The sequence below is a fragment of the Carassius auratus genome, unplaced genomic scaffold, assembly GCF_003368295.1.
Source record: "Carassius auratus strain Wakin unplaced genomic scaffold, ASM336829v1 scaf_tig00217763, whole genome shotgun sequence".
In the NCBI taxonomy this organism is placed as follows: Eukaryota; Metazoa; Chordata; class Actinopteri; order Cypriniformes; family Cyprinidae; genus Carassius; species Carassius auratus.
Genome location: NW_020529231.1, coordinates 17,595 through 29,716, shown reverse-complemented (window position 1 = coordinate 29,716; position 12,122 = coordinate 17,595). Strand labels below are relative to the sequence as shown.

At 38.5% G+C, this 12,122-nt stretch overlaps 10 pseudogenes; all 10 read left to right on the top strand.

Annotated features, from left to right (window-relative positions):
* The first annotated feature begins 833 nt into the window (after nt 1-833).
* LOC113102768 (uncharacterized) lies at nt 834-952 on the top strand (annotated as a pseudogene).
* Nucleotides 953-2,022: 1,070 nt separating this feature from the next.
* Nucleotides 2,023-2,141, top strand: LOC113102767 (uncharacterized; annotated as a pseudogene).
* Nucleotides 2,142-3,209: 1,068 nt separating this feature from the next.
* Nucleotides 3,210-3,328, top strand: LOC113102758 (uncharacterized; annotated as a pseudogene).
* Nucleotides 3,329-4,113: 785 nt separating this feature from the next.
* Nucleotides 4,114-4,232, top strand: LOC113102771 (uncharacterized; annotated as a pseudogene).
* Nucleotides 4,233-5,244: 1,012 nt separating this feature from the next.
* Nucleotides 5,245-5,363, top strand: LOC113102775 (uncharacterized; annotated as a pseudogene).
* Nucleotides 5,364-6,429: 1,066 nt separating this feature from the next.
* LOC113102766 (uncharacterized) lies at nt 6,430-6,548 on the top strand (annotated as a pseudogene).
* A 1,067-nt stretch (nt 6,549-7,615) lies between these two features.
* On the top strand, nt 7,616-7,734 carry LOC113102757 (uncharacterized; annotated as a pseudogene).
* Nucleotides 7,735-8,518: 784 nt separating this feature from the next.
* Nucleotides 8,519-8,637, top strand: LOC113102770 (uncharacterized; annotated as a pseudogene).
* Nucleotides 8,638-9,650: 1,013 nt separating this feature from the next.
* On the top strand, nt 9,651-9,769 carry LOC113102773 (uncharacterized; annotated as a pseudogene).
* A 1,458-nt stretch (nt 9,770-11,227) lies between these two features.
* LOC113102756 (uncharacterized) lies at nt 11,228-11,346 on the top strand (annotated as a pseudogene).
* The last annotated feature ends 776 nt before the right edge of the window (nt 11,347-12,122 follow it).

Sequence of the window (12,122 nt, the reverse complement as noted above, 5' to 3'; positions counted from 1 at the left end):
GTTAGTACTTGGATGAGAGACCGCCAAGGAATACCAGGTGCTTTAAGCTTTTTGAATTTTTTTCACTTAGTATATAATAAATTTGGCAAAAAATAGAGTCAATGCCCGATCTCTGAATATAAGCAGGTTTGCGCCAGGTTAGTACATGGATGGGAGACTGCCTGGGAATACCAGGTGCTTTATTTTTGGATATTTTTCACAAATTATATAATAATCTTGCAAAAAAAAAAAAAAAAAAAGAGTCAATGCCCGATCTCTGAATCTTAGCAGGTTTAGGTCTGGTTAGTACTTGGATGAGAGACCGCCAAGGAATACCAGGTGCTTTAAGCTTTTGGAATTTTTCACTTAGTATATAATAAATTTGGCAAAAAATAGAGTCAATGCCCGATCTCTGAATATAAGCAGGTTTGGGCCAGGTTAGTACATGGATGGGAGACTGCCTGGGAATACCAGGTGCTTTAAATTTTTGGATATTTTTCACGAATTATATAATAATCTTGCAAAAAAAAAAAAAAAAAGAAGAAGTCAATGCCCGATCTCTGAATCTTAGCAGGTTAAGGTCTGGTTAGTACTTGAATGATAGACCGCCAAGGAATACCAGGTGCTTTAAGCTTTTGGAATTTTTTCACTTAGTATATAATAAATTTGGCAAAAAATAGAGTCAATGCCCGATCTCTGAATATAAGCAGGTTTGGGCCAGGTTAGTACTTGGATGAGAGACCGCCTAGGAATACCAGGTGCTTTAAGCTTTTGGGGTTTCTTTCCTACTTTTATAATGTACTGGCGAGTAGATTGGCTGATCTTTAAATAGCCTTCTCTTTGCAGCAGTCTTCGCTTATGGCCATACCAGCCTGGCTATGCCCGATCTTGTCTGATCTCGGAAGCTAAGCAGGTTTGGGCCTGGTTAGTGCCTGGATGGGAGACCGCCTGGGAATGCCAGGTACTCTAAGCTTTTTTGAAATTTTTCACTTAGTATATAATAATTTTGCCAAAAAATAGAGTCAATGCCCGATCTCTGAATATAAGCAGGTTTGCGCCAGGTTAGTACATGGATGGGAGACTGCCTGGGAATATCAGGTGCTTTAAATTTTTGGATATTTTTCACGAATTATATAATAATCTTGCAAAAAAAAAAAAAAAAAAAAAAGAGTCAATGCCCGATCTCTGAATCTTAGCAGGTTTAGGTCTGGTTAGTACTTGGATGAGAGACCGCCAAGGAATACCAGGTGCTTTAAGCTTTTGGAATTTTTTCACTTAGTATATAATAAATTTGGCAAAAAATAGAGTCAATGCCCGATCTCTGAATATAAGCAGGTTTGGGCCAGGTTAGTACATGGATGGGAGACTGCCTGGGAATACCAGGTGCTTTAAATTTTTGGATATTTTTCACAAATTATATAATAATCTTGCAAAAAAAAAAAAAAAAGAGTCAATGCCCGATCTCTGAATTTTAGCAGGTTTAGGTCTAGTTAGTACTTGGATGAGAGACCGCCAAGGAATACCAGGTGCTTTAAGCTTTTGGAATTTTTTCACTTAGTATATAATAAATTTGGCAAAAAATAGAGTCAATGCCCGATCTCTGAATATAAGCAGGTTTGGGCCAGGTTAGTACATGGATGGGAGACTGCCTGGGAATACCAGGTGCTTTAAATTTTTGGATATTTTTCACGAATTATATAATAATCTTGCAAAAAAAAAAAAAAAAAGAAGAAGTCAATGCCCGATCTCTGAATCTTAGCAGGTTAAGGTCTGGTTAGTACTTGAATGATAGACCGCCAAGGAATACCAGGTGCTTTAAGCTTTTGGAATTTTTTCACTTAGTATATAATAAATTTGGCCAAAAAATAGAGTCAATGCCCGATCTCTGAATATAAGCAGGTTTGGGCCAGGTTAGTACTTGGATGAGAGACCGCCTAGGAATACCAGGTGCTTTAAGCTTTTGGGGTTTCTTTCCTACTTTTATAATGTACTGGCGAGTAGATTGGCTGATCTTTAAATAGCCTTCTCTTTGCAGCAGTCTTCGCTTATGGCCATACCAGCCTGGCTATGCCCGATCTTGTCTGATCTCGGAAGCTAAGCAGGTTTGGGCCTGGTTAGTGCCTGGATGGGAGACCGCCTGGGAATGCCAGGTACTCTAAGCTATTTTGAAATTTTTCACTTAGTATATAATAATTTTGCCAAAAAATAGAGTCAATGCCCGATCTCTGAATATAAGCAGGTTTGCGCCAGGTTAGTACATGGATGGGAGACTGCCTGGGAATATCAGGTGCTTTAAATTTTTGGATATTTTTCACGAATTATATAATAATCTTGCAAAAAAAAAAAAAAAAAAAAAGAGTCAATGCCCGATCTCTGAATCTTAGCAGGTTTAGGTCTGGTTAGTACTTGGATGAGAGACCGCCAAGGAATACCAGGTGCTTTAAGCTTTTGGAATTTTTTCACTTAGTATATAATAAATTTGGCAAAAAATAGAGTCAGTGCCCGATCTCTGAATATAAGCAGGTTTGGGCCAGGTTAGTACATGGATGGGAGACTGCCTGGGAATGCCAGGTGCTTTAAATTTTTGGATATTTTTCACAAATTATATAATAATCTTGCAAAAAAAAAAAAAAAAATAGAGTCAATGCCCGATCTCTGAATCTTAGCAGGTTTAGGTCTGGTTAGTACTTGGTTGAAAGACCGCCTAGGAATACCAGGTGCTTAAAGCTTTTGGAATTTTTCACTTAGTATATAATAAATTTGGCAAAAAATAGAGTCAATGCCCGATCTCTGAATATAAGCAGGTTTGGGCCAGGTTAGTACATGGATGGGAGACTGCCTGGGAATACCAGGTGCTTTAAATTTTTGGATATTTTTCACGAATTATATAATAATCTTGCAAAAAAAAAAAAAAAGAAGAAATCAATGCCCGATCTCTGAATCTTAGCAGGTTAAGGTCTGGTTAGTACTTGAATGATAGACCGCCAAGGAATACCAGGTGCTTTAAGCTTTTGGAATTTTTTCACTTAGTATATAATAAATTTGGCAAAAAATAGAGTCAATGCCCGATCTCTGAATATAAGCAGGTTTGGGCCAGGTTAGTACTTGGATGAGAGACCGCCTAGGAATACCAGGTGCTTTAAGCTTTTGGGGTTTCTTTCCTACTTTTATAATGTACTGGCGAGTAGATTGGCTGATCTTTAAATAGCCTTCTCTTTGCAGCAGTCTTCGCTTATGGCCATACCAGCCTGGCTATGCCCGATCTTGTCTGATCTCGTAAGCTAAGCAGGTTTGGGCCTGGTTAGTGCCTGGATGGGAGACCGCCTGGGAATACCAGGTACTGTAAGCTTTTTTGAAATTTTTCACTTAGTATATAATAATTTTGCCAAAAAATAGAGTCAATGCCCGATCTCTGAATATAAGCAGGTTTGCGCCAGGTTAGTACATGGATGGGAGACTGCCTGGGAATATCAGGTGCTTTAAATTTTTGGATATTTTTCACGAATTATATAATAATCTTGCAAAAAAAAAAAAAAAAAAAAAAAGAGTCAATGCCCGATCTCTGAATCTTAGCAGGTTTAGGTCTGGTTAGTACTTGGATGAGAGACCGCCAAGGAATACCAGGTGCTTTAAGCTTTTGGAATTTTTTCACTTAGTATATAATAAATTTGGCAACAAATAGAGTCAATGCCCGATCTCTGAATATAAGCAGGTTTGGGCCAGGTTAGTACATGGATGGGAGACTGCCTGGGAATACCAGGTGCTTTAAATTTTTGGATTTTTTTCACAAATTATATAATAATCTTGCAAAAAAAAAAAAAAAGAGTCAATGCCCGATCTCTGAATCTTAGCAGGTTTAGGTCTGGTTAGTACTTGGATGAGAGACCGCCAAGGAATACCAGGTGCTTTAAGCTTTTGGAATTTTTTCACTTAGTATATAATAAATTTGGCAAAAAATAGAGTCAATGCCCGATCTCTGAATATAAGCAGGTTTGGGCCAGGTTAGTACATGGATGGGAGACTGCCTGGGAATACCAGGTGCTTTAAGCTTTTGGGGTTTCTTTCCTACTTTTATAATGTACTGGCGAGTAGATTGGCTGATCTTTAAATAGCCTTCTCTTTGCAGCAGTCTTCGCTTATGGCCATACCAGCCTGGCTATGCCCGATCTTGTCTGATCTCGGAAGCTAAGCAGGTTTGGGCCTGGTTAGTGCCTGGATGGGAGACCGCCTGAGAATGCCAGGTACTCTAAGCTATTTTGAAATTTTTCACTTAGTATATAATAATTTTGCCAAAAAATAGAGTCAATGCCCGATCTCTGAATATAAGCAGGTTTGCGCCAGGTTAGTACATGGATGGGAGACTGCCTGGGAATATCAGGTGCAGAAGAAGAAGTCAATGCCCGATCTCTGAATCTTAGCAGGTTAAGGTCTGGTTAGTACTTGAATGATAGACCGCCAAGGAATACCAGGTGCTTTAAGCTTTTGGAATTTTTTCACTTAGTATATAATAAATTTGGCAAAAAATAGAGTCAGTGCCCGATCTCTGAATATAAGCAGGTTTGGGCCAGGTTAGTACATGGATGGGAGACTGCCTGGGAATACCAGGTGCTTTAAATTTTTGGATATTTTTCACAAATTATATAATAATCTTGCAAAAAAAAAAAAAAAATAGAGTCAATGCCCGATCTCTGAATCTTAGCAGGTTTAGGTCTGGTTAGTACTTGGTTGAAAGACCGCCTAGGAATACCAGGTGCTTAAAGCTTTTGGAATTTTTTCACTTAGTATATAATAAATTTGGCAAAAAATAGAGTCAATGCCCGATCTCTGAATATAAGCAGGTTTGGGCCAGGTTAGTACATGGATGGGAGACTGCCTGGGAATACCAGGTGCTTTAAATTTTTGGATATTTTTCACGAATTATATAATAATCTTGCAAAAAAAAAAAAAAAAGAAGAAGTCAATGCCCGATCTCTGAATCTTAGCAGGTTAAGGTCTGGTTAGTACTTGAATGATAGACCGCCAAGGAATACCAGGTGCTTTAAGCTTTTGGAATTTTTTCACTTAGTATATAATAAATTTGGCAAAAAATAGAGTCAATGCCCGATCTCTGAACAAAAGCAGGTTTGGGCCAGGTTAGTACTTGGATGAGAGACCGCCTAGGAATACCAGGTGCTTTAAGCTTTTGGGGTTTCTTTCCTACTTTTATAATGTACTGGCGAGTAGATTGGCTGATCTTTAAATAGCCTTCTCTTTGCAGCAGTCTTCGCTTAGGGCCATACCAGCCTGGCTATGCCCGATCTTGTCTGATCTCGGAAGCTAAGCAGGTTTGTGCCTGGTTAGTGCCTGGATGGGAGACCGCCTGAGAATGCCAGGTACTCTAAGCTTTTTTGAAATTTTTCACTTAGTATATAATAATTTTGCCAAAAAATAGAGTCAATGCCCGATCTCTGAATATAAGCAGGTTTGCGCCAGGTTAGTACATGGATGGGAGACTGCCTGGGAATATCAGGTGCTTTAAATTTTTGGATATTTTTCACGAATTATATAATAATCTTGCAAAAAAAAAAAAAAAAAAAGAGTCAATGCCCGATCTCTGAATCTTAGCAGGTTTAGGTCTGGTTAGTACTTGGATGAGAGACCGCCAAGGAATACCAGGTGCTTTAAGCTTTTGGAATTTTTTCACTTAGTATATAATAAATTTGGCAAAAAATAGAGTCAATGCCCGATCTCTGAATATAAGCAGGTTTGGGCCAGGTTAGTACATGGATGGGAGACTGCCTGGGAATACCAGGTGCTTTAAATTTTTGGATATTTTTCACAAATTATATAATAATCTTGCAAAAAAAAAAAAAAAAAGAGTCAATGCCCGATCTCTGAATTTTAGCAGGTTTAGGTCTAGTTAGTACTTGGATGAGAGACCGCCAAGGAATACCAGGTGCTTTAAGCTTTTGGAATTTTTTCACTTAGTATATAATAAATTTGGCAAAAAATAGAGTCAATGCCCGATCTCTGAATATAAGCAGGTTTGGGCCAGGTTAGTACATGGATGGGAGACTGCCTGGGAATACCAGGTGCTTTAAATTTTTGGATATTTTTCACGAATTATATAATAATCTTGCAAAAAAAAAAAAAAAAGAAGAAGTCAATGCCCGATCTCTGAATCTTAGCAGGTTAAGGTCTGGTTAGTACTTGAATGATAGACCGCCAAGGAATACCAGGTGCTTTAAGCTTTTGGAATTTTTTCACTTAGTATATAATAAATTTGCCAAAAAATAGAGTCAATGCCCGATCTCTGAATATAAGCAGGTTTGGGCCAGGTTAGTACTTGGATGAGAGACCGCCTAGGAATACCAGGTGCTTTAAGCTTTTGGGGTTTCTTTCCTACTTTTATAATGTACTGGCGAGTAGATTGGCTGATCTTTAAATAGCCTTCTCTTTGCAGCAGTCTTCGCTTATGGCCATACCAGCCTGGCTATGCCCGATCTTGTCTGATCTCGGAAGCTAAGCAGGTTTGGGCCTGGTTAGTGCCTGGATGGGAGACCGCCTGGGAATGCCAGGTACTCTAAGCTATTTTGAAATTTTTCACTTAGTATATAATAATTTTGCCAAAAAATAGAGTCAATGCCCGATCTCTGAATATAAGCAGGTTTGCGCCAGGTTAGTACATGGATGGGAGACTGCCTGGGAATATCAGGTGCTTTAAATTTTTGGATATTTTTCACGAATTATATAATAATCTTGCAAAAAAAAAAAAAAAAAAAAAGAGTCAATGCCCGATCTCTGAATCTTAGCAGGTTTAGGTCTGGTTAGTACTTGGATGAGAGACCGCCAAGGAATACCAGGTGCTTTAAGCTTTTGGAATTTTTTCACTTAGTATATAATAAATTTGGCAAAAAATAGAGTCAGTGCCCGATCTCTGAATATAAGCAGGTTTGGGCCAGGTTAGTACATGGATGGGAGACTGCCTGGGAATGCCAGGTGCTTTAAATTTTTGGATATTTTTCACAAATTATATAATAATCTTGCAAAAAAAAAAAAAAAATAGAGTCAATGCCCGATCTCTGAATCTTAGCAGGTTTAGGTCTGGTTAGTACTTGGTTGAAAGACCGCCTAGGAATACCAGGTGCTTAAAGCTTTTGGAATTTTTCACTTAGTATATAATAAATTTGGCAAAAAATAGAGTCAATGCCCGATCTCTGAATATAAGCAGGTTTGGGCCAGGTTAGTACATGGATGGGAGACTGCCTGGGAATACCAGGTGCTTTAAATTTTTGGATATTTTTCACGAATTATATAATAATCTTGCAAAAAAAAAAAAAAAGAAGAAATCAATGCCCGATCTCTGAATCTTAGCAGGTTAAGGTCTGGTTAGTACTTGAATGATAGACCGCCAAGGAATACCAGGTGCTTTAAGCTTTTGGAATTTTTTCACTTAGTATATAATAAATTTGGCAAAAAATAGAGTCAATGCCCGATCTCTGAATATAAGCAGGTTTGGGCCAGGTTAGTACTTGGATGAGAGACCGCCTAGGAATACCAGGTGCTTTAAGCTTTTGGGGTTTCTTTCCTACTTTTATAATGTACTGGCGAGTAGATTGGCTGATCTTTAAATAGCCTTCTCTTTGCAGCAGTCTTCGCTTATGGCCATACCAGCCTGGCTATGCCCGATCTTGTCTGATCTCGTAAGCTAAGCAGGTTTGGGCCTGGTTAGTGCCTGGATGGGAGACCGCCTGGGAATACCAGGTACTGTAAGCTTTTTTGAAATTTTTCACTTAGTATATAATAATTTTGCCAAAAAATAGAGTCAATGCCCGATCTCTGAATATAAGCAGGTTTGCGCCAGGTTAGTACATGGATGGGAGACTGCCTGGGAATATCAGGTGCTTTAAATTTTTGGATATTTTTCACGAATTATATAATAATCTTGCAAAAAAAAAAAAAAAAAAAAAAAGAGTCAATGCCCGATCTCTGAATCTTAGCAGGTTTAGGTCTGGTTAGTACTTGGATGAGAGACCGCCAAGGAATACCAGGTGCTTTAAGCTTTTGGAATTTTTTCACTTAGTATATAATAAATTTGGCAACAAATAGAGTCAATGCCCGATCTCTGAATATAAGCAGGTTTGGGCCAGGTTAGTACATGGATGGGAGACTGCCTGGGAATACCAGGTGCTTTAAATTTTTGGATTTTTTTCACAAATTATATAATAATCTTGCAAAAAAAAAAAAAAGAGTCAATGCCCGATCTCTGAATCTTAGCAGGTTTAGGTCTGGTTAGTACTTGGATGAGAGACCGCCAAGGAATACCAGGTGCTTTAAGCTTTTGGAATTTTTTCACTTAGTATATAATAAATTTGGCAAAAAATAGAGTCAATGCCCGATCTCTGAATATAAGCAGGTTTGGGCCAGGTTAGTACATGGATGGGAGACTGCCTGGGAATACCAGGTGCTTTAAGCTTTTGGGGTTTCTTTCCTACTTTTATAATGTACTGGCGAGTAGATTGGCTGATCTTTAAATAGCCTTCTCTTTGCAGCAGTCTTCGCTTATGGCCATACCAGCCTGGCTATGCCCGATCTTGTCTGATCTCGGAAGCTAAGCAGGTTTGGGCCTGGTTAGTGCCTGGATGGGAGACCGCCTGAGAATGCCAGGTACTCTAAGCTATTTTGAAATTTTTCACTTAGTATATAATAATTTTGCCAAAAAATAGAGTCAATGCCCGATCTCTGAATATAAGCAGGTTTGCGCCAGGTTAGTACATGGATGGGAGACTGCCTGGGAATATCAGGTGCAGAAGAAGAAGTCAATGCCCGATCTCTGAATCTTAGCAGGTTAAGGTCTGGTTAGTACTTGAATGATAGACCGCCAAGGAATACCAGGTGCTTTAAGCTTTTGGAATTTTTTCACTTAGTATATAATAAATTTGGCAAAAAATAGAGTCAGTGCCCGATCTCTGAATATAAGCAGGTTTGGGCCAGGTTAGTACATGGATGGGAGACTGCCTGGGAATACCAGGTGCTTTAAATTTTTGGATATTTTTCACAAATTATATAATAATCTTGCAAAAAAAAAAAAAAAAATAGAGTCAATGCCCGATCTCTGAATCTTAGCAGGTTTAGGTCTGGTTAGTACTTGGTTGAAAGACCGCCTAGGAATACCAGGTGCTTAAAGCTTTTGGAATTTTTTCACTTAGTATATAATAAATTTGGCAAAAAATAGAGTCAATGCCCGATCTCTGAATATAAGCAGGTTTGGGCCAGGTTAGTACATGGATGGGAGACTGCCTGGGAATACCAGGTGCTTTAAATTTTTGGATATTTTTCACGAATTATATAATAATCTTGCAAAAAAAAAAAAAAAAGAAGAAGTCAATGCCCGATCTCTGAATCTTAGCAGGTTAAGGTCTGGTTAGTACTTGAATGATAGACCGCCAAGGAATACCAGGTGCTTTAAGCTTTTGGAATTTTTTCACTTAGTATATAATAAATTTGGCAAAAAATAGAGTCAATGCCCGATCTCTGAACAAAAGCAGGTTTGGGCCAGGTTAGTACTTGGATGAGAGACCGCCTAGGAATACCAGGTGCTTTAAGCTTTTGGGGTTTCTTTCCTACTTTTATAATGTACTGGCGAGTAGATTGGCTGATCTTTAAATAGCCTTCTCTTTGCAGCAGTCTTCGCTTAGGGCCATACCAGCCTGGCTATGCCCGATCTTGTCTGATCTCGGAAGCTAAGCAGGTTTGTGCCTGGTTAGTGCCTGGATGGGAGACCGCCTGAGAATGCCAGGTACTCTAAGCTTTTTTGAAATTTTTCACTTAGTATATAATAATTTTGCCAAAAAATAGAGTCAATGCCCGATCTCTGAATATAAGCAGGTTTGCGCCAGGTTAGTACATGGATGGGAGACTGCCTGGGAATATCAGGTGCTTTAAATTTTTGGATATTTTTCACGAATTATATAATAATCTTGCAAAAAAAAAAAAAAAAAAAAGAGTCAATGCCCGATCTCTGAATCTTAGCAGGTTTAGGTCTGGTTAGTACTTGGATGAGAGACCGCCAAGGAATACCAGGTGCTTTAAGCTTTTGGAATTTTTTCACTTAGTATATAATAAATTTGGCAAAAAATAGAGTCAATGCCCGATCTCTGAATATAAGCAGGTTTGGGCCAGGTTAGTACATGGATGGGAGACTGCCTGGGAATACCAGGTGCTTTAAATTTTTGGATATTTTTCACAAATTATATAATAATCTTGCAAAAAAAAAAAAAAAAAGAGTCAATGCCCGATCTCTGAATTTTAGCAGGTTTAGGTCTAGTTAGTACTTGGATGAGAGACCGCCAAGGAATACCAGGTGCTTTAAGCTTTTGGAATTTTTTCACTTAGTATATAATAAATTTGGCAAAAAATAGAGTCAATGCCCGATCTCTGAATATAAGCAGGTTTGGGCCAGGTTAGTACATGGATGGGAGACTGCCTGGGAATACCAGGTGCTTTAAATTTTTGGATATTTTTCACGAATTATATAATAATCTTGCAAAAAAAAAAAAAAAAGAAGAAGTCAATGCCCGATCTCTGAATCTTAGCAGAGTTGGATGATGAACCGCCAAGGAATCCAGGTGCTTAGCTTTTGCAGAATTTTTTATCTAGTTATAATATGGCCAAAAAGAGTCAATGCCGACTCTGATATAGATTTGGGCCAGGTTGTAGTACTTGGGATGAGAGACCGGCCTAGGAATACCAGGGGCTTTAAGCTTTTGGAATTTTCACTAGTAGTATAATAAATTTGGCCAAAAAATAGAGGTCAATGCCCGATCTCTGAATATAAGCAGGTTTGGCCAGGTTAGTACATGGATGGGAGACTGCCTGGGAATACCAGCGTGCTTTAAATTTTTGGATATTTTTTCACGAATTATATAATAATCTTGCAAAAAAAAAAAAAAAAGAAGAAGTCAATGCCCGATCTCTGAATCTTAGCAGGTTAAGGTCTGGTTAGTACTTGAATGATAGACCGCCAAGGAATACCAGGTGCTTTAAGCTTTTGGAATTTTTTCACTTAGTATATAATAAATTTGGCAAAAAATAGAGTCAATGCCCGATCTCTGAATATAAGCAGGTTTGGGCCAGGTTAGTACTTGGATGAGAGACCGCCTAGGAATACCAGGTGCTTTAAGCTTTTGGGGTTTCTTTCCTACTTTTATAATGTACTGGCGAGTAGATTGGCTGATCTTTAAATAGCCTTCTCTTTGCAGCAGTCTTCGCTTATGGCCATACCAGCCTGGCTATGCCCGATCTTGTCTGATCTCGTAAGCTAAGCAGGTTTGGGCCTGGTTAGTGCCTGGATGGGAGACCGCCTGGGAATACCAGGTACTGTAAGCTTTTTTGAAATTTTTCACTTAGTATATAATAATTTTGCCAAAAAATAGAGTCAATGCCCGATCTCTGAATATAAGCAGGTTTGCGCCAGGTTAGTACATGGATGGGAGACTGCCTGGGAATATCAGGTGCTTTAAATTTTTGGATATTTTTCACGAATTATATAATAATCTTGCAAAAAAAAAAAAAAAAAAAAAGAGTCAATGCCCGATCTCTGAATCTTAGCAGGTTTAGGTCTGGTTAGTACTTGGATGAGAGACCGCCAAGGAATACCAGGTGCTTTAAGCTTTTGGAATTTTTTCACTTAGTATATAATAAATTTGGCAACAAATAGAGTCAATGCCCGATCTCTGAATATAAGCAGGTTTGGGCCAGGTTAGTACATGGATGGGAGACTGCCTGGGAATACCAGGTGCTTTAAATTTTTGGATTTTTTTCACAAATTATATAATAATCTTGCAAAAAAAAAAAAAAAAGAGTCAATGCCCGATCTCTGAATCTTAGCAGGTTTAGGTCTGGTTAGTACTTGGATGAGAGACCGCCAAGGAATACCAGGTGCTTTAAGCTTTTGGAATTTTTTCACTTAGTATATAATAAATTTGGCAAAAAATAGAGTCAATGCCCGATCTCTGAATATAAGCAGGTTTGGGCCAGGTTAGTACTTGGATGAGAGACCGCCTAGGAATACCAGGTGCTTTAAGCTTTTGGGGTTTCTTTCCTACTTTTATAATGTACTGGCGAGTAGATTGGCTGATCTTTAAATAGCCTTCTCTTTGCAG